Below are 22,249 nucleotides of genomic sequence, written 5' to 3' on the forward strand. Positions count from 1 at the left end.
CCACGTGTTAAAAAAGGTTGTGAATTAGGTGGTGAAAGTGGGACAGGGCCTCCACACTAACTCAGCACACTTGGGACAACTTTTAGATTTACACCAAGCCAATTAACCTGCAAACCAGCACGTCTTTGGAGTGTGGGAGGAAACCGAAGATCTCGGAGAAAACCCACGCAGGTCACGGGGAGAACGTGCAAACTCCGTACAGACAGCACTCGTGGTCGGGACCGAACGTCTTTAGGCATTTTTGTATTAGTATTGGGGTTATTAATGTATTGATTCTATTTGTTTATTTATTATATGTTACCTATGAGTACTGTGTTTACAGGCCTGTTGTGCTGCTGCAAGTTAGAAGCATTGTTTCATTGTCGATATGTATGACATTGTCACAATGAATGGCGGTGCAGTTCCCAATGTTTCCTCCTTACTGACCAACAGGGGCATCCCAAGGCTGCGCGCTTAGTTCATAAGTGATAGGAGCAGAATGAGGCCATTTTGCCCCATCAAGTCTACTCCGCCTTTCGATCATGGCTGATCTATCTCTCCATCCTAACCCCATTCTCCTGCCTTCTCCTCCCTTTCCCCCGTTTTAGGATAAAGGGGAAATCTTTTAGGACTGAGATGCAAAAAAACATTTTTCACATAGAGAGTGGTGAATCTGTGGAATTCTCTGCCACAGAAGGTAATTGAGGCCACAGTTCATTGGCTATATTTAAGAGGGAGTTAGATGTGGCCCTTGTGGCTAAAGGGATCAGGGGGTATGGAGAGAAGGCAGGTACAGGATATTGAGTTGGATGATCAGCCATGATCATATTGAATGGCGGTGCAGGCTCGAAGGGCCGAATGGCCTCTATTCCTGCACCTATTTTCTATGTTTCTATGCAACCCCTGACACTTGTACTGATCAGGGGTTTAAAGACTATATTATTTCTGTAGTATATTTGTTCTTTTTTCTCTTTCCCCATTAGGTACTATGTTTAAGTATCCACATATTCTGTTGTGCTGCAGCAAGAATTTCATTGTCTCATCCAGGACACATGACAATAAAACTCTCTTGACTTGATCCAGCTATCTCTGCCTTAAAACTATCCACTGACTCTGCCTCCACAGCATTCTGTGGCAATGAATTCCACAGATTCACCACCCTCGAACGAAAGGAATTCCTCCTCATCTCCTTCCTGCATGTACACCCTCCTATTCTGAGGCTCTGCCCTCTGGTCCTAGACTCTCCCGCTAGTGGAAACATCCTCTCCGCATCCACTCTATCTGAGCCTTAGTCCTTTGCTCTGTTCTTTTTTAAAACAATCACCCTGTGCCCAATGACTGATCCAATGCCACCTATACATCCACGGGTGGCACAGTGGCGCAGCGGTTGAGTTGCTGCCCTACAGAGGCAGAGAAACGGGTTCGATCCCGACTACGGGCTTAGGTTTAGTCTAATGTCACGTGTACCGAGGTACAGTAAAAAGCTTTTATGTGCATGCGGTCCAGTTAGATACATGATACAGAGTACAGAGTACAAATACAGTGCAAGATAAAGTCCAGTGAATTGCGATTAAAGATAGTCCGAGCATCTCCAATCAGGCAGATAGTAAGTCAGGACTGCTCTCTAATTGAGTTAGATACAGCTTAGGGCTGACAGAATCAAGGGATATGGGGAGATAGCATGATCGGGGTACTGATTCTGGATGGTCAGCCATGATCATATTGAATGGCTCGAAGGGCCGAATGGCCTACTCCTGCACCTATTTCCCATTTCTATATTTCTATGATGATAGGATGGTTCAGTTGTCTGATACCTACATAGTTTGTACGTTCTCCCCGTGAACTGCGTGGGTTTTCTCCGGGTGCTCCGGTTCCCTCCCACATTTCAAAGACGTGCAGGTTTGTGGGTTGATTGTCTTCTGTTGAGTGTAAGTTGGTCCTAGTGATAGCGCCAGTGTACGGGGGCATCGCTGTTCGGCGCACGCTCGGTGGGTCGAAGGGCCTGTTTCTGCGCTGTATCTCTAAACTAAACTAAACTAACTGTTTTTTTGTTTTAGACTAGAGATTCCAGCATCTGCATGGAAAGGTGCATGGAAATGTGCATGGATAGGTGCATGGATAGGTGCATGGATAGGTGCATGGATAGGTGCATGGAAAGGTGCATGGATAGGTGCATGGAAAGGTGCATGGAAAGGTGCATGGAAAGGTGCATGGATAGGTGCATGGATAGGTGCATGGATAGGTGCATGGATAGGTGCATGGATAGGTGCATGGATAGGTGCATGGATAGGTGCATGGAAAGGTGCATGGGTAGGAGCATGAATAGGTGCATGGATATGTGCATGGATATGTGCATGGATAGGTGCATGGATAGGTGCATGGATAGGTGCATGGATAGGTGCATGGATAGGTGCATGGATAGGTGCATGGAAAGGTGCATGGATAGCTGCATGGATAGGTGCATGGAAAGGTGCATGGATAGCTGCATGGATAGGTGCATGGAAAGGTGCATGGAAAGGTGCATGGCTAGGTGCATGGCTAGGTGCATGGATAGGTGCATGGAAAGGTGCACGGAAACATGCATGGATAGGTGCATGGATAGGTGCATGGATAGGTGCATGGATAGGTGCATGGATAGGTGCATGGATAGGACACGTTTAGCGGGGTATGGGCCAAACGTGGGCGGGTGGGACTAGCTCAGATGGGATATCTTGGTCGGCATGGATGAGTTGGGCTGAAGGGCCTGTTTCCGTGCTGTGTGACTATGGCTCTATCCACTTGTCACCACTTGTCTTGTAAAGCAAGCTACTGAAACCTTTTGATTTAACCCCTTCCTCTCCTGGGTTTTAAAGGAACCATTCCTTCATTCCTTATGGCAATCGCTCCGATATACTTTCCTGTCCTTCAAAGGAACCCTATCAATGACCTTACTTTATCAAACTGAAACATGCGTTGAACAAAGTCCTGATAATGATAAGTTAAAGAATGCTTTCATAAGGCAAGCTAAACAACTGGCAGGCCATTTCTAAAGCCACTGAACCATACCGTACAGCATGATGAAAGGCCATTCAGCCCATCACGCCAATGCTAACCTGGAACACACTCATCTATATTAATCCTATCTTTCAATATTTGGCCATAGAGTCATAGAGTCATACAGCCTGGAAACAGGCCCTTCGGCCCAACTTGACCAACATGTCCCACCTACCCGCGTTTGGCCCATATCCCTCCAAACCTGTCTTATCCATGGACCAGTCTAACTGTTTCTCAAAGAAGGGTCTCGACCCAAAACATCACCCATTCCCTCACTCCAGAGATGCTGCCTGTCCTGCTGAGTTACTCCAGCATTTTAGAAACATAGAAACATAGACAATAGGTGCAGGAGTAGGCCATTCGGCTCTTCAAGACTGCACCGCCATTCAATATGATCATGGCTGATCATCCAACTCAGTATCCTGTACCTGGCTTCTCTCCATACCCCCTGATCCCTTTAGCCACAAGGACCACATCTAACTCCCTCTTAAATATAGCCAATGAACTGTGTGGCCTCAACTACCTTCTGCGGCAGAGAATTCCACAGATTCACCACTCTCTAACCATAGACACATTTTGTGTCTATCTTCGGTTTAAACCAGCATCTGCAGTTCCGTCCTGCACTAACTGTTTCTTAAATGTTGTGATAGTCCCTGCCTCGGCCCCATAGTAGAAGTGTCCACATCGCGGGTGGGGCTGGAAGCTGGAAGTATCCTGAGCCCATTCTGCCACCACCATCATCTACTGCGACAAGTGATGGCTCCCACTGATTGTCGCCGGGAAGCTGACGTCCCTTCCAGGCCAGGCGATGTCAGCGATGTTAAACATTTGAAACATTTGGAAAAGGTCAGGAGAGAATATGTCCCTGCCTCAACTACCTCCTCTGGCAGCTGGTCCCATACACCCACGGCCATGGAGGTCAGTGGTCCCCTACGCCTTGGGGATTCTACTTCAACTCCCCCTCCCACTCTGTATCCTCCCACTCTGTCCTGGGTCTCCTCCATGGCCAGAGCGAGCAACACCGAAAATTGGAGGAACAGCACCTCATATTCCGCTTGGGGAGTCTGCATCCTGGGGGCATGAACATTGAATTCTCCCAGTTCTGTTAGCCCTTGCTGTCTCCTCCCCTTCCTCAGCCTTCCTGCTGTCTCCTCCCATCCCCCAGCCTTCGGGCTCCTCCTCCTTTCGTCCTTTCTTCTCCCCCCCCCCCGATCAATCTGAAGAAGGGTTTCGGCCCGAAACGTTGCCTATTTCCTTCGCTCCATAGATGCTGCTGCACCCGCTGAGTTTCTCCAGCATTTTGTGTGTACCTTGGGGATTCTAGTAGGGTTTATGCAGACCATGAATGCAGTCTGCATCTCAGCCTCGAGTCAACAGAGTCAAGAGTCAAGACTTTAAGAAGGAACTGCAGATGCAGGGGAGAGAACAGACTTTGCCTTCCATCACAGTGTCAAGTCAAGTCAAGTCACATTTATTTTTATAGCACATTTAAAAAACAACTCTCGTTGGCCAAAGTGCTTTACATTTGTTATAAGAATAGTACAAACAAACAAACTACATACATATATACATGTAGCCCTCGCTCAGTGGACGTCAGGAAAGGCGTGGGAGTATAGATAAGTTTTTAGCCTTGACTTAAAGGAGTCGTTGGAGGGGGCAGTGAGGAGGAGATTCACTGCGATGGATGTTTGTGTGAATTGAATAGTTTGTGTGTCTTGTACAAATTGTATGGTTGAAGAAACAGAGTTTCGTTTGAGCCTCATTTGAGGTTCAAATGCCAATGAATAAATATTGTAAAATCGAAGGTAGACAAAAATGCTGGAGAAACTCAGCGGGTGAGGCAGCATCTATGGAGCGAAGGAAATAGGCAACGTTTCGGGACAAAATGTTGCCTATTTCCTTCGCTCCATAGATGCTGCCTCACCCACTGAGTTTCTCCAGCATTTATATCTACAGTAGAAGGGTCTCAACCCGAAACGTCGCCAATTCCTTCGCTCCATAGATGCTGCCTCACCCGCTGAGTTTCTCCAGCATTTTGTGCCTCACCTACAACCTGTAGTGTGTGAGGAGTTTTAGAATGATACAGTGTGGAAACAGGCCCTTCGGCCCAACTTGCCAACACCGGCCAACAGCTCCCAGCTACACTGGTCCCACCAGCCCACATTTGGTCCTTATCCCTCCAAACCTGTCCTATCCATGTACCTGTCTAAATGTTTCTTAAATGTTGGGAAAGTCCCAGCCTCAACTACCTCCTCTGGCAGCTCGTTCCATACACCCACCACTCTTTGTGTGAAAACGTTACCCCTCAGATTCCTATTAAATCTTTCCCCCCTTCACCTTAAATCTATGTCCTCTGGTTGTTGATTTACCTGAGACGAAACATAGAAAATAGGTGCAAGGACTAGGCCATTCGGCCCTTCGAGCCAGCACCGCCATTCAATGTGATCATTGCTGATCATCCCAAATCAGTACCCCGTTCCTGCCTTCTCCCCATATCCCTTGATTCCGTTAGCCCAAAGAGCTCAATCTAACTCTCTCTTGAAGACATCCAGTGAATTGGCCTCCACTGCCTTCTGTGGCAGAGAATTCCTCAGCTTCACAACTCTCTGGGTGAAAATGTTTTTCTTCATCTCAGTACTAAATGGCCGACCCCTTATTCTTAAACTGTGACCCCTGGCCCTGGACTCCCCCAACATGGGGAACATTTCTCCTGTGTGTAGCCTGTCCAATCCCTTACGAATTTTACATATCTCTATAAGATATCCTCTCATCCTTCTAAATTCCAGTGAATATACATGTGGCTCACAACACGTTTCTGTCAAAGGTTTGTGGATTCAAATCTCCCGTCTGAGTTAAACATACACACAAGAATACAGCTCTAGTGTTGCTGTTATTTTCAGATGTTTTTATAAGGCCAGTTTGTTGAAACTGTGAGACAACAGTTCTATTCATATAAAGACAATGGACTGTAGCGTACTTTATGAAATGCCAAGCTAAACGCATCTCAGAATGTGAGATGTGTCGGAAGGAACTGCAGTTGCTGGTTTACACCAAAGATTGATACTAAATTCTGGTGTAACTCAGCGGGTCAGGCAGCATCTCTCGAGAGAAGGACCCGTTCATAAGTGATTTAATTGTGGTCGATTTATCTCTCCCTCCTAACCCCATTCTCCTGCCTTCTCCCCATAACCCCCAGACACCCGTACTAATCAAATAGTACAGTGTTTAGGGTTGAGACCCTTCTTCAGACTGAGAGACAGGGGAGAGGGAAATGAGAGGTATGAAAGGGTACAAAGGACAAATGAATGAAAGGTGTGAAATGAACAAATCAAAGCCAGCAACTGTGATCAGGAAACCGTGGAGCCCACAATGGTCCATTGTTGGCTGTGGGGAAGGTGATAACGAGTTGTACAGGCAGTGAAACTAGTACGACGACCAGGGTGGGGGAGGGGCGGAGAGAGAGGGGATGCAAGGGTTACATGAAGTTAGAGAAGTCAATGTTCATACCGCTGGGGTGTAAACTACCCAAGCGTAATATGAGGCGCTGTTCCTCCAATTTGCGCTGGGCCTCACTCAGACAGTGGAGGAGGCCCAGGACAGAAAGGTCAATGTGGGAATGGGAGGGGGAGGTAAAGTGTTTGGCAACTGGGAGATCGCTTAGGCCAAGGCGGACTGAGCAAATCGATCGCCCAGTCTGTGCTTGGTCTCACCGATTAATCAGAGTCCACATCTGGAACAGTGGATGAGGTTGGAGGAGATGATCAGACACGAGATACAGAAGTGAAAACGCACACCTCCAGATTCAGGGACAGTTTCTTCCCAGCTATTTACAATATACATTAATGATTTGGATGAAGGGATTAAAAGTGACATAAAATAAATTTGCAGATGACACAAAGCTGGGTGGCAGTGTGGACTGTGAGGAGGATGCTATGAGGATGCAGGGTAACTTGGACAGGTTGGGTGAGTGGGCAGATGCATGGCAGATGCAGCTTAATGTGGGTAAATGTAAGGTTATTCACTTTGGTGGCTAGGACAGGAAGGTTATTTTCTGAATGGTGTCAAGTTGGGAAAGGGGCAAGTACAACGAGATTTGGGTGTCCTTGTACATCAGTCACTGATAGTAAGCATGCAGGTACAGCAGGCAGTGGAGAAAGCTAATGGCGTGGTGGCCTTCATAACGAGAGGAGTTGAGTATAGGAGCAAAGTGGTCCTTCTGCAGTTGTACAGGGCCGTGGTGAGACCACACCTGGAGTATTGTGTGCAGTTTTGGACTCCAAATTTGAGGACATTCTTGCTATTGAGGGAGTGCAGTGTAGGTTCACGGGGTTAATTCCCGGGATGGTGGGACTGTCATTTGTCGATAGAATGGAGCGGCTGGGCTTGTACACTCTGGAGTTCAGAAGAATGAGAGGGGATCTTATTGAAACATATAAGATTATTAAGGGATCGAACACGCTAGAGGCAGGAAACATGTTCCCAATGTTGGGGGAGTCCAGAACCAGGGCCCACGATTTAAGAATAAGGGGTAAGCCATTTAGAAAGGAGATGAGGAAAACCTTTTTCACCCAGAGAGTTGTGAATCTGTGGAATTCTTTGCCTCAGAAAGCAGTGGAGGCCGATTCTCTGGATGTTTCAAGAGAGAGCTAGATAGGGCTCTTAAAAATAGCGGAGTCAAGGGATATGGGGAGAAGGCAGGAATGGGGTACTGATTGGGGATGATCAGACCATGACCACAGTGAATGGCGGTGCTGGCTCGAAGGGCCGAATGGCCTACTCCTGCACCTATTGTCTATTGTTATTAGGCAACTGAACCATCCGATCACCAACGAGGGAGTGGTCATAGAAACATAGAAATTAGGTGCTGGAGTAGGCCATTCGGCCCTTCGAGCCTGCACCGCCATTCAATATGATCATGGCTGATCATCCAACTCAGTATCCCGTACCTGCCTTCTCTCCATACCCTCTGATCCCCTTAGCCACAAGGGCCACATCTAACTCCCTCTTAAATATAGCCAATGAACTGGCCTCAACTACCCTCTGTGGCAGAGAGTTCCAGAGATTCACCACTCTCTGTGTGAAAAAAGTTCTTCTCATCTCGGTTTTAAAGGATTTCCCCCTTATCCTTAAGCTGTGACCCCTTGTCCTGGACTTCCCCAACATCGGGAGCAATCTTCCTGCATCTAGCCTGTCCAACCCCTTAAGAATTTTGTAAGTTTCTATAAGATCCCCTCTCAATCTCCTAAATTCTAGAGAGTATAAACCAAGTCTATCCAGTCTTTCTTCATAAGACAGTCCTGACATCCCAGGAATCAGTCTGGTGAACCTTCTCTGCACTCCCTCTATGGCAATAATGTCCTTCCTCAGATTTGGAGACCAAAACTGTACGCAATACTCCAGGTGTGGTCTCACCTGGTCCTGACCTCATTGGAGACCCTCGGACTATATTTAATTTGACTTTACTGGACTTTATCTCTCACTAAAACATCATTCCTTTCATCCTGGATCTGTACACAGTGGACGGCTGGATTGTGATCTTGTACAATCTTTCCTGGTTAGCAAACTGGTTAGTTAACTTTCAGCAACACAAACGTTTCACTGTATCTCGTTACACGTGACAATAAACAAAACAAAACCGAACTAAAACGGAAAAAGTGTTTCTTGCCCAGCAGTGGCGAGCGAGAGGGAAGACAGGAGTTCTGGGTCCTTCTCCCCCATTGTCGGGGCCTTTGATGTGTTACTCAGACTCCATCAACACAATAGCAGGCAGCCTAGGAAGCCTTACCCCCTTACTCAAACCTCACGTCAAAAACCTTGCTGTGATATTTGACTCTGCATTGAAGTTTGACAAACAAGTCAACTCTGTGGTAAAAAAAGCGAGCTTCGCACGATAGCCAAAATCAAACCATTCCTCCACTCGACGAGCTTGAAAAGATCATCCACTCATTTATCTCCTCCCGCCTTGATTACTGCAACACTGGCATCAGCCAATCATCCCTGTCCCGCCGACAATTGGTCCAAAACGCCGCCGCCAGACTCCTGACGGGCACCCGAAAAAGGGACCACATCTTCACCCCGACTCTGGCCTCTCTCCACTGGCTCCCTGTGCGGTTCCGAATCAATTTCAAGATCCTCCTTCATGTTTACAAAGCCCTTAATGGGCTTGCCCCCACCTACATCAAAAATCTGTTAACCCACCACACCACCTCCAGGTCCCTCAGATCATCCGACTTGGGGCTGCTGAACATCCCGCGGTCTAGGCAGAAGCTCAGGGGCGACCGCGCCTTTGCGGTTGCAGCTCCTAGACTGTGGAACAGCAGCATCCCCCTTCCCATCAGAACTGCCCCCTCCATCAACTCCTTTAAGTCTAGACTTAAAACTTACTTCTACTCACAAGCATTTCTAGAGGTCCTCTGAGGGAGGGCTATATGTATGTATTTATGTGTGTATTGTTAGATCTATGTACCACTGTTTGTAGCACGGTAGTTCCTGCACTGATGGAAAGCACTTTGGTCAACGAGAGTTGTTTTTAGATGTGCTATAGAAATAAAATTGATTTGACTTGACTTATTCCGTGTCCTGGACTGATGTTCCATCCCAAGGTTCCCGATTTCGGCACCGCCACTCCACCTAGGGTCCGCAAGGGGAGGAGTGGCTCTGCTGTCAGTGACTGAAGGACTGGCGACGGGATCTAGGGAGTGGGCAGGGCTGAAGATGTCCTGGTTGGGTTGCTCCTAGCCCTGGCAAAGTTGGCCATCCGCAAGTCACGGCGCCAGGCGGAAGAGGGCTTTGCCCAAGCCAGATTTACCGGAGTTGTACAGTAGTTATTAGAATATTTGTCAAATAGTTGTTTGTTGATTTTGTAACATGGTGGTGGGTATGTCACCACTGTTTTGTTTTTTTTGTTTTTTGTATCGAGTTGGAATTTAAATACATTATTTTTTGATACAAAAAAAAAAAAGGTTCCCGATTTCACTCACTGCCGTCTGCTAGCGAGATGGTATCATCCAATGATCAACATAGATTGTTGGTAGACAAAAAATGCTGGAGAAACTCAGCGGGTGAGGCTGCATCTATGGAGCGAAGGAATAGGTGACGTTTCGGGTCGAGACCCTTCTGGAAACTCAGCGGGTGAGGCAGCATCTATGGAGCGAAGGAATAGGTGACGTTTCGGGTCGAGACCCTTCTGCAAACTCAGCGGGTGAGGCTGCATCTATGGAGCGAAGGAATAGGTGACGTTTCGGGTCGAGACCCGGAAGGGTCTCGACCCGAAACGTCACCTATTCCTTCTCTCCATAGATGCTGCCTCACCCGCTGAGTTCTCCAGCATTTTTGTCTACCTTCGATTTTTCCAGCATCTGCAGTTCTTTCTTAAACGCAAATTGTTGGATTTTTTTCTCCTGCTGCAAAAAAAAAATCGTAGGCAGAAGGAGTAGAGAGGAATCTTGCTGCAAGTAACGGGCCTGTCCCACTTGGCGATTATTTTTCGGCAACTGCCGGCGACTGCCATAGTCGTAGCAGGTCGCCAAAAAATAACGGCAATGCCCTACGTCACCCTGGCGACAACCTACGACAGCACCTACGTCAGGAGAAGTCAAGCTACGCTCATTGGCGCCAAACCCACTGTCGCCCAAAATGTTTTCAACACGTTGAAAATTTAGCGGCGACCAGAAAAACGCTACGACTTTTTTGCGCGACTGAGGAGACGAGTCCGGGCGACCACCAGCGAACATTTGGCGACAAACTGTTGTCTATTGTCTGTCTCGGAGAAAACCCACGCAGGTCACGGGGAGAACGTGCAAACTCCGCTACAGGCAGCACCCGAGGTCGGGATCGAACCGGGGTCTCTGGCGCCGTGAGTCAGCGGCTTTACCCGCTGCGCCAATGTTTCGCATGCTTCATAATCTTTCTTTTATTCTCACTGGCAATCCTTCCACAAATTGTCCCTTGAGCAAGCCCAACAAAAGCCTCTTAACGTTGAAAAGACCAAGCTTGTATTCACTGGAGTTTAGAAGGATGAGGCGGGGGGGATCTTATAGAAACATATAAAATTATAAAAATGACTGGACAAGCTAGATGCAGGAAAAATGTTCCCAAAGTTGGGCGAGTCCAGAACCAGGGGTCACACACAGTCTTAGAATAAAGGGGAGGTCATTTAAGACTGAGGTGAGAAAAAACTTTTTCACCCAGAGAGTTGAGAATTTGTGGAATTCCCTGCCACAGAGGGCAGTGGAGGCCAAGTCACTGGATGGATTTAATAGAGAGTTAGATAGAGCTCTAGGGGCTAGTGGAGTCAAGGGATATGGGGAGAAGGCAGGCACGGGTTATTGATCGGGAACGATCAGCCATGATCACAATGAATGACGGTGCTGGCTGGAAGGGCCGAATGGCCTCCTCCTGCACCTATTTTCTATGTTTCTATTATTCTATGTATTCTTTCACTTCAGCTGCGACTGCTGTTGACACGTTGGCAAGAGTTTTTCTCACGGAGTACAAGATAAATAGCGTTTTAAAAAATGATTAACTGACTGGGGGCAATGCAAACTTCGTGGACAAGGTGCAGAGGATAATGGCAACCGGTTTCCCGAAACTCACAACAACCTTGAACTCAGCAAAGGCGAGACGTGCAGTTTAAAATTTTAAGAAAGAACTGCAGATGCTGGAAAAATCGAAGGTAGACAAAAATGCTGGAGAAACTCAGCGGGTGAGGCAGCATCTATGGAGCGAAGGAATAGGTGACGTTTCGGGTCGAGACCCGGAAGGGTCTCGACCCGAAACGTCACCTATTCCTTCGCTCCATAGATGCTGCCTCACCCACTGAGTTTCCAGAAGGGTCTCGACCCGAAACGTCACCTATTCCTTCGCTCCATAGATGCTGCCTCACCCGCTGAGTTTCTCCAGCATTTTTGTCTACCTACAGATTAAAATGTACATCAGCCTCAGTCACAAAACACTCCGGACTCTGAAACATAGCCCAACATAGCCAGACTCCACCCGAATAGTATTAAATCAAAAGGAAAAATATACGAGGGGCAAAACATTTTTTCTCACAGAGAGTTGTGAGTCTGTGGAGTTCTCTGCCTCAGAGGGCGGTGGAGGCAGGTTCTCTGGATGCTTTCAAGAGAGAGCTCTTCAAAATAGCGTAGTCAGGCGATATGGGGAGAAGGCAGGAACGGGGTACTGTTTGTGGATGATCAGCCATGATCACATTGAATGGCGGTGCTGGCTCGAAGGGCCGAATGGCCTACTCCTGCACCTATTATCTATTGTCTTTGTGGGGAAAGAATGGGAGCACGGTGGCACAGCGGGTAGAGTGGCTGCCTCACAGCACCAGGGACCCGGGTTCGGTCTTGCGTAACAGGTGCTGTCTGTACGGAGTTTGCACGTTCTCCCCGTGACCCGCGTGGGTTTTCTCCGAGTTCTCCGGTTTCCTCCCACACTCCGATTTGGCATCGGTAAATATTGTAAATTGTCCCAAGTGTGTGTAGGATAGAGTTAGTGTGCGGGGATCGCTGGTCGGCGCGGACTCGATGGGCCGAAGGGCCTGTTTCCCTGCTGTATCTCTTAACCACATTGGGCAATGAGACAAATTGGAGACCACGTTCAAAGGGCTAGCACAGTTAGGATGGGCTGAATAGCCTCTTTGGACATTATGATTCTATTTATTATATATCCAGTTAGAAAAGGTTAAAAAAACATCATTCAAAACCTTAACGTTAGACTTTGAAGTTCATAATGTGAAATGTTATTGAGCTTATAACTAATAATACTTTGACACGACCCGAACTCTTACAGTCTGGTTTAAAATTTTTGATCAGTTGATTGAAAGCTACAGCACTGAATCAGGCCCTTCAGCCCACCGAGTCCGTGCCGACTAGTTCCATGTTATCCCACCTTCCCATCCACTCCCTACACACGAGAGGCCATTTACAGAGGGGCCGATTAACCTACAAGCCCGCACGTCTTTGGGATGTGGGAGGAAACCGGAGCACCCGGAGGAAACCCACGCGGTCACGGGGAGAACGTGCAAACTCCGCACACACAGGCAGCACCCGAGGTGGGGATCGAACCCGGGTCTCTGGCGCTGTGAGGCAGCTGCTCTACTCACTGCACCATCGTGCTGCACTTGACTGACCCGTCCTCCGACTCACATTTAATTAACTTGCTGTTCCAGTTGATACCTAACAGCGAAGATCGGTGTGAATGAATGAGGAGATCTTTTAAGAATTATAAATTAAATGTGTGGGAAGGAACTGCAGATGCTGGTTTACACCCCACAAGACAGACACAAAAAGCTGGAGTAACTCAGCGGGACAGGCAGCGTCTCTGGAGAGAAGGAACGGGTGATGTTTCGGGTCGAGACCCATTCTTCAAACCAACGGGCGACGTTTTGGATCGAGACTCTTCTTCAGTCTGAAGAAGGGTCTCGACCCAAAACGTCACCCACTCGTCTTCTCCTGAGATGCTGCCGGTCCCGCTGAGTTACTCCAGAATTTTTGTATAAATTACAAGAACCAGGGGCCACACACAGTTTAAGAATAAGGGGTCAGCCATTTAGAACGGAGACGAGGAAACACTTTTTCTCACAGAGAGTTGTGAGTATGTGGAATTCTCTGCCTCAGAGGGCGGTGGAGGCAGGTTCTCTGGGGAGAATTCTTTCAAGAGAGAGCTAGATGGGGCTCTTAAAGATAGCGAGAGAGAGTCAGGGGATATGGGGAAGAAGGCAGGAACGGGGTACTGATTGGGGATGATCAGCCATGATCACATTGAATGGCGGTGCTGGCTCGAAGGGCCGAGTGGCCTACTCCTGCGCCTAGTGTCTATTGTTTATAAATGGTCTCTTTTCGTTTTCTAAAGTTTCCTGCCGTGAAGAAAAGTGAAGGGCATTTGGCCATGTCTGGGACTCAGGAACTGAAGGGGAAGTCTCTTCTGACATCGTCGAGTCCGAATGGATTGTTAAGATTAACAGCAAAGTGTCGAGATTTGGAACGGAGGCAGAAGCCAGCACGGTTCCCCTTCCCTCCCTTGTACCCGCACCTCCCCCACCCAATGCAGTCAATGCAGTCAGCCCCACACACTCTCTGCTGCATTGAAGGCGAATGCGCCCGTCTTTAGTGCAGCGGGAGGGAGAAAAAATGCAACCAGGACCCCGTTAAACTGTGTCGCAAATACCCTCAACATCCAACTGCAAGAAAGCCGCATGTCAGACGCATATAACATCTGCCCAAATGCAGCCTGAAGCAGTGGAGCAGCCAGAGGTGGGGGGGAGGGGGGGGGGGGGGGTGGGGGGGGTCAGAGTCTGAATATATGTACACAAGTTAAATGAAAGTCACCGGTCGATAATAGCCACAAAATGCCAGAGTAACTCAGCGGGACGGGCAACGTCTCCGGATAGAAGGGACTGGTCGACGCTTCGCGGGTCGGGACCCTTCCTCAGTCCGACAGTCGGGGGGAGGGGGGGGAGGAGAGAGTGATGCGGACCGGCAAGGTGTGAAAGCAGGAGATCACAGGGAAAATGTCCAGTGGATCAGCGCTGGCCAGGGGGAGCTGGCAACGAGGGGCGCAAAGTAAAATGTAATCAGGAGCGCAGTCGGAGAACTGGGATGGAGAGGGGGAGTGATAACAGGGAGATTTGTGCCACTGCCTCAGAAATCTACAGTTGCTTGTTCTCAATGTAAAGGCACAAACACCCAGGGAAAGATACTGGGTCGAAGGAACGTACCTGATATCGCATGGAACGTGGTGTTTAATGTTGACTGCAGCTCACCCCTGTACTCCACTCCTTCCCCAATGGACTGCTGTCTGAAGTGCGTCTTGTGTACGATCCACCTACACTGGCCAGTTCCTTGTGGGCTCGCTATTTTATAAACACAGGTAGCATCCAGCCAGTGGTGACGTTACACCAGAATACCTAATTACCTGGAACACCTTTCTCCAGGTAAACTTGGCTCGGAGAGGCTTTCAACTTGCTGGGATGACTTCACTGTCGGGGAGGTGAGATTTCCGATTGCCAGTGGGTGAAAAAAAACTATTATCAAGCCAGTGCTATCTTCGCAAATTCCACAATATTTACACACATGTTGAACCGTGACCAACTTCACAGCGGGGAACTGTGATACGAGAGGCAAGTGTAATCTCAGAGGCTAACCAGTTACTATTTGCAGTCAAAAAAACAGGTTTGAGAGCATTCCTGCTTTTAGTCTTATCCATATCCCACCCCTGACAAGCTGATTTTCCAAGTGTTTAAGAAGGAACTGCAGATGCTGGAAAATCGAAGGTACGCCAAACAATGCTGGAGAAACTCAGCGGGTGCAGCAGCATCTATGGAGCGAAGGAAATAGGCAACATTTTGGCCCGAAACCCTTCTGGAAATAGGCAACGTTTCGGGTCGAAACCCGCAAGGGTTTCGTCCCGAAACGTTGCCTATTTCCTTCGCTCCATAGATGCTGCTGCACCCGCTAAGTTTGTCCAGCATTTTTGTGTACCATCTGGTTTTCCAAAGTCTGTGCTGTGATCAGGGGAAATGGTCCCAAAGACCTTACCTTAATGCACCTTCCTAAGTGTTGGAAGGAACTTCAGATGCTGGTTTAAACCGAAGATAGACACTAAAAGCTGGAGTAACTCAACGGGACAGGCGGCACCTCCAGAGAAAAGGAAGGGGGCGACGTTTCAGGGTCGAGACCCTTCTTCGATCTGAAGAAGGGTCTCGACCCAATACGTCACCCGTTCCTTTACCCCGGAGATGCTGTCTGACCCGCTGAGTTACTCCAGCTTTTTAAGAGTCTATCTTCCAAACTCAGAAGTAGTCTTGAGCAGAGCAGGTTGAGCAGGCTAGGACTTTATTGCTTGGAGCGCAGGGGGAATGAGGGGTTTAGTTTGGAGATACAACCCGGGAAACAGGCCCTTCGGCCCACCGAGACCATGCCGACCAGCGATCCCCGCACTATCCAACACTATCCAAAATTCTACAGGAAATCTACAATTTTTACCGAAGCCAGTTGACCTACAGACTCGTACGTCTTTGGAGTGTGGGAGGAAATTGGAGCACCCGGAGAAAAGCCACACGGTGGCAGGGAGAACGTGCAAACTCCGCGCAGTCAGCAGGATCGAACCCGGGTCTCCGGCGCTGTGAGGCAGCGACTCTACCGCTGCGCCATCTTGCCACCCCAAATCTTATAGAAGTGGTCAAAATCGTGAGGGGAACAAATCAGGTAGACGCTCAGAGTCTCTTGCCCAGAGTAGGGGAATCGAGAACCAGAGGACATAGCTTTAAGGTGATGGGGGACAGATTTAATAGGAACCTGAGGGGTAACTTTTTTACACAGAGGGTGGTGGGTGTCAGGAACGAGCTGCCAGTGGAGGTAGTTGAGGCTGGGATTATTGCAACATTTAAGGGACATTTTAGACATGGATAAGAGAGTTTTGGAGATATTTGGGGCCAAACGCAGCCAGGTGGGACTAGTGTAGGTGGGACATGTTGGCCAATGTAGGCATGTTGGGCCTGTGTATATGCTGTAACACTCCATGACTCTATGACTAGGCATTACATGACTCTCCTTTGCCCGAGCCTTCACTAAATGTCCCCGCGTAACACTGTTTGTGTTACAGTCGCATCAACGTCGAGTTAGAGGGACGGTGCACAACATCCAAGTCCCAGAGTCGCAAGTTCAAATCCAGCTCTGGCAACTCGCCACCTTCAACTCAAGCAATAAAACTCAACTCAATAAAACCTGGAATTAAAAATGTCAGTAGGGGGTTGCACTAGTTGAGTTTTAGTTTATTGTCACGTGTACCAAGGTACAGTGAAAAGCTTTTTTCTTGCGCTCTACCCAGCCAGCTTAAAGACTCTACGTGTAAAATACTCCAGAGGGTTCAAGAAGGAAGTGGACAAGCTTTTCCCTTTGAGAATAGGGAAGATTCAAACAAGAGGACATGACTTCAGAATTAAGGGACAGAAGTTTAGGGGTAATATGAGGGGGAACTTTACGCAGAGAGTGGTGGCAGTGTGGAATGAGCTCCCAGTGGAAGTGGTGGAGGCAGGTTCATTGGTATCATTTAAAAATAAATTGGATAGGCATATGGATGAGAAGGGAATGGAGGGTTATGGTATGAGTGCAGGCAGGTGGGACTAAGGAAAAAAAAAAAAAAAAAAAATTTTTCGGCATGGACTTGTAGGGCCGAACCTGTTTCGTGCTGTAATTGTTATATGGTTATCGGCTGCAGATGCTGGAAAATCGAAGGTAGACAAAATGCTGGAGAAACTCAGCTGCAGCAGCATCTATGGAGCCAGGAATAGGCAACGTTTCGGGACGAAACCCTTCCGGGTTTCGGCCCGAAACGTTGCCTATTTCCAGAAGGGATTCGGCCCCGAATCGTCGCCCATTTCCTTCGCTCCGTAGATGCTGCCGCACCCGCTGAGTTTCTCCAGCATTTTTGTCGACCTTAGGTATTTTGTAACTGAGACTAAAGCACATTTTAATCTGTGCGTCTCGCCTTTCCTGAGAACATAGAAACATAGAAACATAGAAATTAGGTACAGGAGTAGGGCATTCGGCCCTTCGAGCCTGTACCGCCATTCAATATGATCATGGCTGATCATCCAACTCAGAACATCGGGAAGCTTACAACCCAGCGGTATGAATGTAGTTCTCATTTTTAGTTTTAGAGTCACAGGCCCTTCGGCCCACCGGGTCCGTGCCGACTAGCGATCCCCGCGCATTAACACGATCCTACACCCACTTGGGCCAATTTATTGCATTTACCAAGTCAAGTCAAGTCAAATTTATTTCTATAGCACATTTAAAAAACAATTTACAAAAACATTTACAAAACAAACTACATACATATATACATGTAGCCCTCACTCATAGGACATCAGGAAAGACTTGGGAGTATAGATAAGTCTTTAGCCTTGACTTTTATCGATGGAGTCGATGGAGGGGACAGTTCTGATGGCAAAGGGGATGCTGTTCCACAGTCTACCAGGACAATTAACCTACAAACCCGCACGTCTTTGGAGTGTGGAAGGAAACCGAAGATCTCGGACAAAACCCACGCAGGTCACGGGGAGAACGTGCAAACTCCGCACAGACAGCACCAGTAGTCGGGATCGAACCCGGGTCTCCGGCGCTGCGTTCGCTGTAAGGCAGCAACTCTACCGCCACCGTGACTGCCCTTTAACTTCAACTGACCCTTACACATCATCCCCTCTCTCTCCGTCTCTCCCCCACTCAAGTCATCGTTCTCGCTTCAATGTCATCCTGGTGAGTTTCACTCTCTGTAACTCGTTTTCACCTAGTCAACAGCTAACACTGAATCATTTCCTTGTTTGCCGTTACTTTTCTTTGCACATCTTTCGTTCATTTCTTCTACATCTCTCTACATCACCGTCTATATCTCTCGTCTCCCTCTCCCCTGACTCTCAGTCTGAGGAAGGGTCTGGACCCGAAACGTCACCTATTCCTTTTCTCCGGAGATGCCGCCTGTCCCGCTGAGTCACTCCAGCTTTTTGTGTCTAGCTGCAGTTCCTTCCCACTCATAAGGTCGGGAGAGGCTGCAGGTAGTGCTGCTACCTCACATCTCTGGTAACTCGGTTCCATACTGATGTCTGGAGCTGTCTGTGTGGAGTTTGCATGCGAGGGTTTCCTCCGGGTGCCCCGGTTTCCTCCCACATTCCCAAAGGCTTGCGGGCAAAAATCTGATGGGAATGGGTGGGGGAATAGGTTATAATGGCTCAACTGTAATCATGTATTGTCTTTCCACACACAGCGGCTTTTCACTGTACCTCGGTACACTTGACAAATATAGAAACATAGAAACATAGAAGATAGGTGCAGGAGTAGGCCATTCGGCCCTTCGAGCCAGCACAGCCATTCAATATGATCATGGCTGATCATTCATATTTTGCATCCCGTTCCTGCCTTCTCCCCGTATCCCTTGATTCCGTTAGCCCTGAGAACTCTATCTAACTCTCTCTAAATTTTATATCCATCTAAACCTGTCTCATAGATTCATGTTCATAAATGATAGAAGCAGAATTAGGCCATTTGGCCCATCAAGTCTACTCCACCATTTAATCAAGGCTGATGTCTGCATTTTGTGGATTCTCTGGATGCTTTCAAGAGAGAGCTATGTAGGGCTCTTAAATATAGCGGAGTCAGGGGATATGGGGAGAAGGCAGGAACGGGGTACTGATTGGGGATGATCAGCCATAATCACATTGAATGGCGTTGCTGGCTCGAAGGGCCAAATGGCCTCTACTCGTGCACCTATTGTCTATTGTCTATTGTCTAACTCTCTCTTGAAAACATCCAGTGAACTGGCCTCCGTTGCCCTCTGTGGAGGAGAATTCCACTGATCCTTAATAAACTAAACTGAAATGAAGGAAGGGAGGTGTTGATGGGATTGATGGGAATGTTGATAGGATTACTCCGAGGGTGACGATGATGGGCTGAATGGCCTTCCCCTATGTGGTCAGGTAGTACATAACAAGATACATCTGTGATGAGAAGCCTTGGCTTCTGTTGAGCATTAAAGGTGTAAATGTGGGATGGGGAGGTTGGCAGGACAGGTGAGAATGTGACTCGGGGTCAGCGCGGGTCTGGAGGTGAAGTACCTTAAGTCCCGCTTCAATGGAATGATCTGCACAACCCCCCGTGATCCATTGTTGAGTGAGCGCCGTCTCATTTAAGGAGCTGGATGACAGATTGGGGCGAAATGCGCTTATCTCCCATCGGCAGTTCTGGAGACGAGCGTTGTGCCTTCTTGACGGGGGTCAAGAGGTCAGGGCCACTGTTTGACCAGATACCATGTGCGTGATACGAAGGGCGCTCATTTTAGAAAGGAGGCGCGGAGGAACTTCTTTAGTCAGAGGGTAGTTAATCTGTGGAACTATCCACTGTGGAGGCCAAGTCGGTGGATATCTTTAAGGCAGAGGTAGACAAATTCTTGATTAGAACGGGTGTCAAGGGTTATGGGGAGAAGGCAGGAAAATGGGATTAGCAGGCAGAGATCAGCCATGATTGAATGGCGGAGTGGGACTCGATGGGCCGAATGGCCTAATTCTGCTCCTATAACTTGTGAATGTGTGAACGTCCCTCTCCCCCGACTCTCAGTCAGAAGAAGGGTCTCGATTCGAAACGTCGCCCGTTCATTTTCTCCACAGATGCTGCCCTGTCCCGCTGAGTTACTCCAGCATTTTTGTGTATATCTTGGGTTTAAAGCAGCATCTGCAGTTCCTTCCTATACGTTCCGTATGCTGCCCCTACCACGGACACGGGGAGCGGAGTTCAGCCCCACTTCACCCCCATCGAGACCGGCCCCTTAGCTTTCTGTGGCACTGATTTAGACAATAGACAATAGGTGCATGAGTAGGCCATTCGGCCCTTCGAGCCAGCACCGCCATTCAATGTGATCATGGTTGATCATCCCCAATCAGTACCCCGTTCCTGCCTTCTCACCATATCCCCTGACTGCTATTTTTAAGAGCCCTATCTAGCTCTCTCTTGAAACCATCCAGAGAACCAGCCTGCACCGCCCTCTGAGGCAGAGAATTCCACAGACTCACCACTCTCTGTGAGAAAAAAGTGTTTCCTCGTCTCCGTTCTAAATGGCTTACCCCTTATTCTTAAACTGTGTGTGGCCCCTGGTTCTGGACTCCCCCAACATCGGGAACATGTTTCCTGCCTCTAGTGTGTCCAAGCCCTTAACAATCTTATATGTTTCAATGAGATTCCCTCTCATCCTTCTAAACTCCAGAGTGTACAAGATTTATACGATACAATACGATAGAACGACATTTATCTCAGGAGGGAAATTGATCGGCTAACAGTCATAAACATTAAAGTGACGAGCGGAAAGGAGTGGGGGGGATGGGGGGGGGGGGGGGGGGGGGGGGGGGGGGGGGTCAGTCTGAGTCTACCCCTCGACAGAAGGGGGAGGAGTTGTACAGTTTGATAGCCACATGGGAAGAAGGATCTCCTGTGGCGTTCTGTGCTGCATCTTGGTGGAACCAGTCTGTTGCTGAAGGTGCTCCTCAGGTTGACCAGTGTGTCACGGAGGGGGTGAGCTGTATTGTCCCGGATGCTCCGCAGTTTGAGGAGCATCCTCCCCTCCAAGACCTTTTTGGCTCATTTAAGTTGAGAGATACAGCATGGAAACAGACCCTTCGGCCCATCGAGCTGGCTCAACGGGTGAGTGTGTGTGTGTGTGTGTGTGTGTGTGTGTGTGTGTGTGTGTGTGTGTGTGTGTGTGTGTGTGTGTGTGTGTGTGTGTGTGTGTGTGTGTGTGTGTGTGTGTGTGTGTGTGTGTGTGTGTGTGTGTGTGTGTGTGTGTGTGTGTGTGTGTTTGAGGGAAGGATTGTGACGTGAATGACCTAAAATTTAATCAATTCAAAAAAAGAGGGTGGCGTGGTGGCGCAGCGGTAGAGTCGCTGCCTCACAGCACTTGCAGCGCCAGAGAGCCGGGTTCGATCCTGACTACGGGCCATGTCCGGACGGAGTTTGCACGTTCTCCCCGTGACCTGCGTGGGTTTCCTCCGGGTGCTCCGGTTTCTTCCCACACTCCAAAGAGGTTTGTAGGCCAGTTGACTTCTGTAAATGGTTCCTAATGTGTAGGATAGTACTAGTGTATGGGCTATCGCTGGTCGGCGCGGACTTGATGGGCCGAAGGGCATGTTTCCACGCTGTATTTCAAAAAGAAAACTGCACCCACTACTCCAAAAGTAACAATGGTCTAACCAAGGTTCATAGAAACATAGAAACATAGAAATTAGGTGCAGGAGTAGGCCATTCGGCCCTTCGAGCCTGCACCGCCATTCAATATGATCATGGCTGATCATCCAACTCAGTATCCCGTACCTGCCTTCTCTCCATACCCCCTGATCCCCTTAGCCACAAGGGCCACATCTAACTCCCTCTTAAATATAGCCAATGAACTGGCCTCGACTACCCTCTGTGGCAGAGAGTTCCAGAGATTCACCACTCTCTGTGTGAAAAAAGTTCTTCTCATCTCGGTTTTAAAGGATTTCCCCCTTATCCTTAAGCTGTTCCTTACACCTGCAACATTACCTCCCAGCCTTTACACTCAAAGACCTGACTAATGAAATATGTCGTATACACCTTCTTCACCTTATAAAGTGTGCGTTCTAATGTTTCCTTGACCGAAGTTATCATATTATTTTAAATCTTCTGGCCAGAGAGGAATCACTGGATGTTTTCAAAAGAGAGTTAGATAGAGC

General features: G+C 48.3%; 1 protein-coding gene across 2 annotated transcripts in view; it reads right to left on the reverse strand.

Annotated features, from left to right (window-relative positions):
• LOC129708907 (solute carrier family 26 member 9-like) overlaps nt 1–22,249 on the reverse strand; it is a 104,715-nt gene that overhangs the window by 63,615 nt on the left and 18,851 nt on the right. Inside the window, exon 1 of one of the 2 annotated variants that reach the window (XM_055654961.1) lies at nt 14,735–15,113. The exons of the other annotated variant lie outside the window; for it this stretch is intronic. The gene's annotated coding sequence lies outside the window, so the exon portion shown is untranslated. Of the gene's footprint in view, nt 1–14,734; nt 15,114–22,249 lie in introns of those variants that run through there. 2 annotated transcript variants of the gene reach the window in all.

The sequence above is a fragment of the Leucoraja erinacea genome, chromosome 24 (genome assembly GCF_028641065.1).
Source record: "Leucoraja erinacea ecotype New England chromosome 24, Leri_hhj_1, whole genome shotgun sequence".
NCBI lineage: Eukaryota > Metazoa > Chordata > Chondrichthyes > Rajiformes > Rajidae > Leucoraja > Leucoraja erinaceus.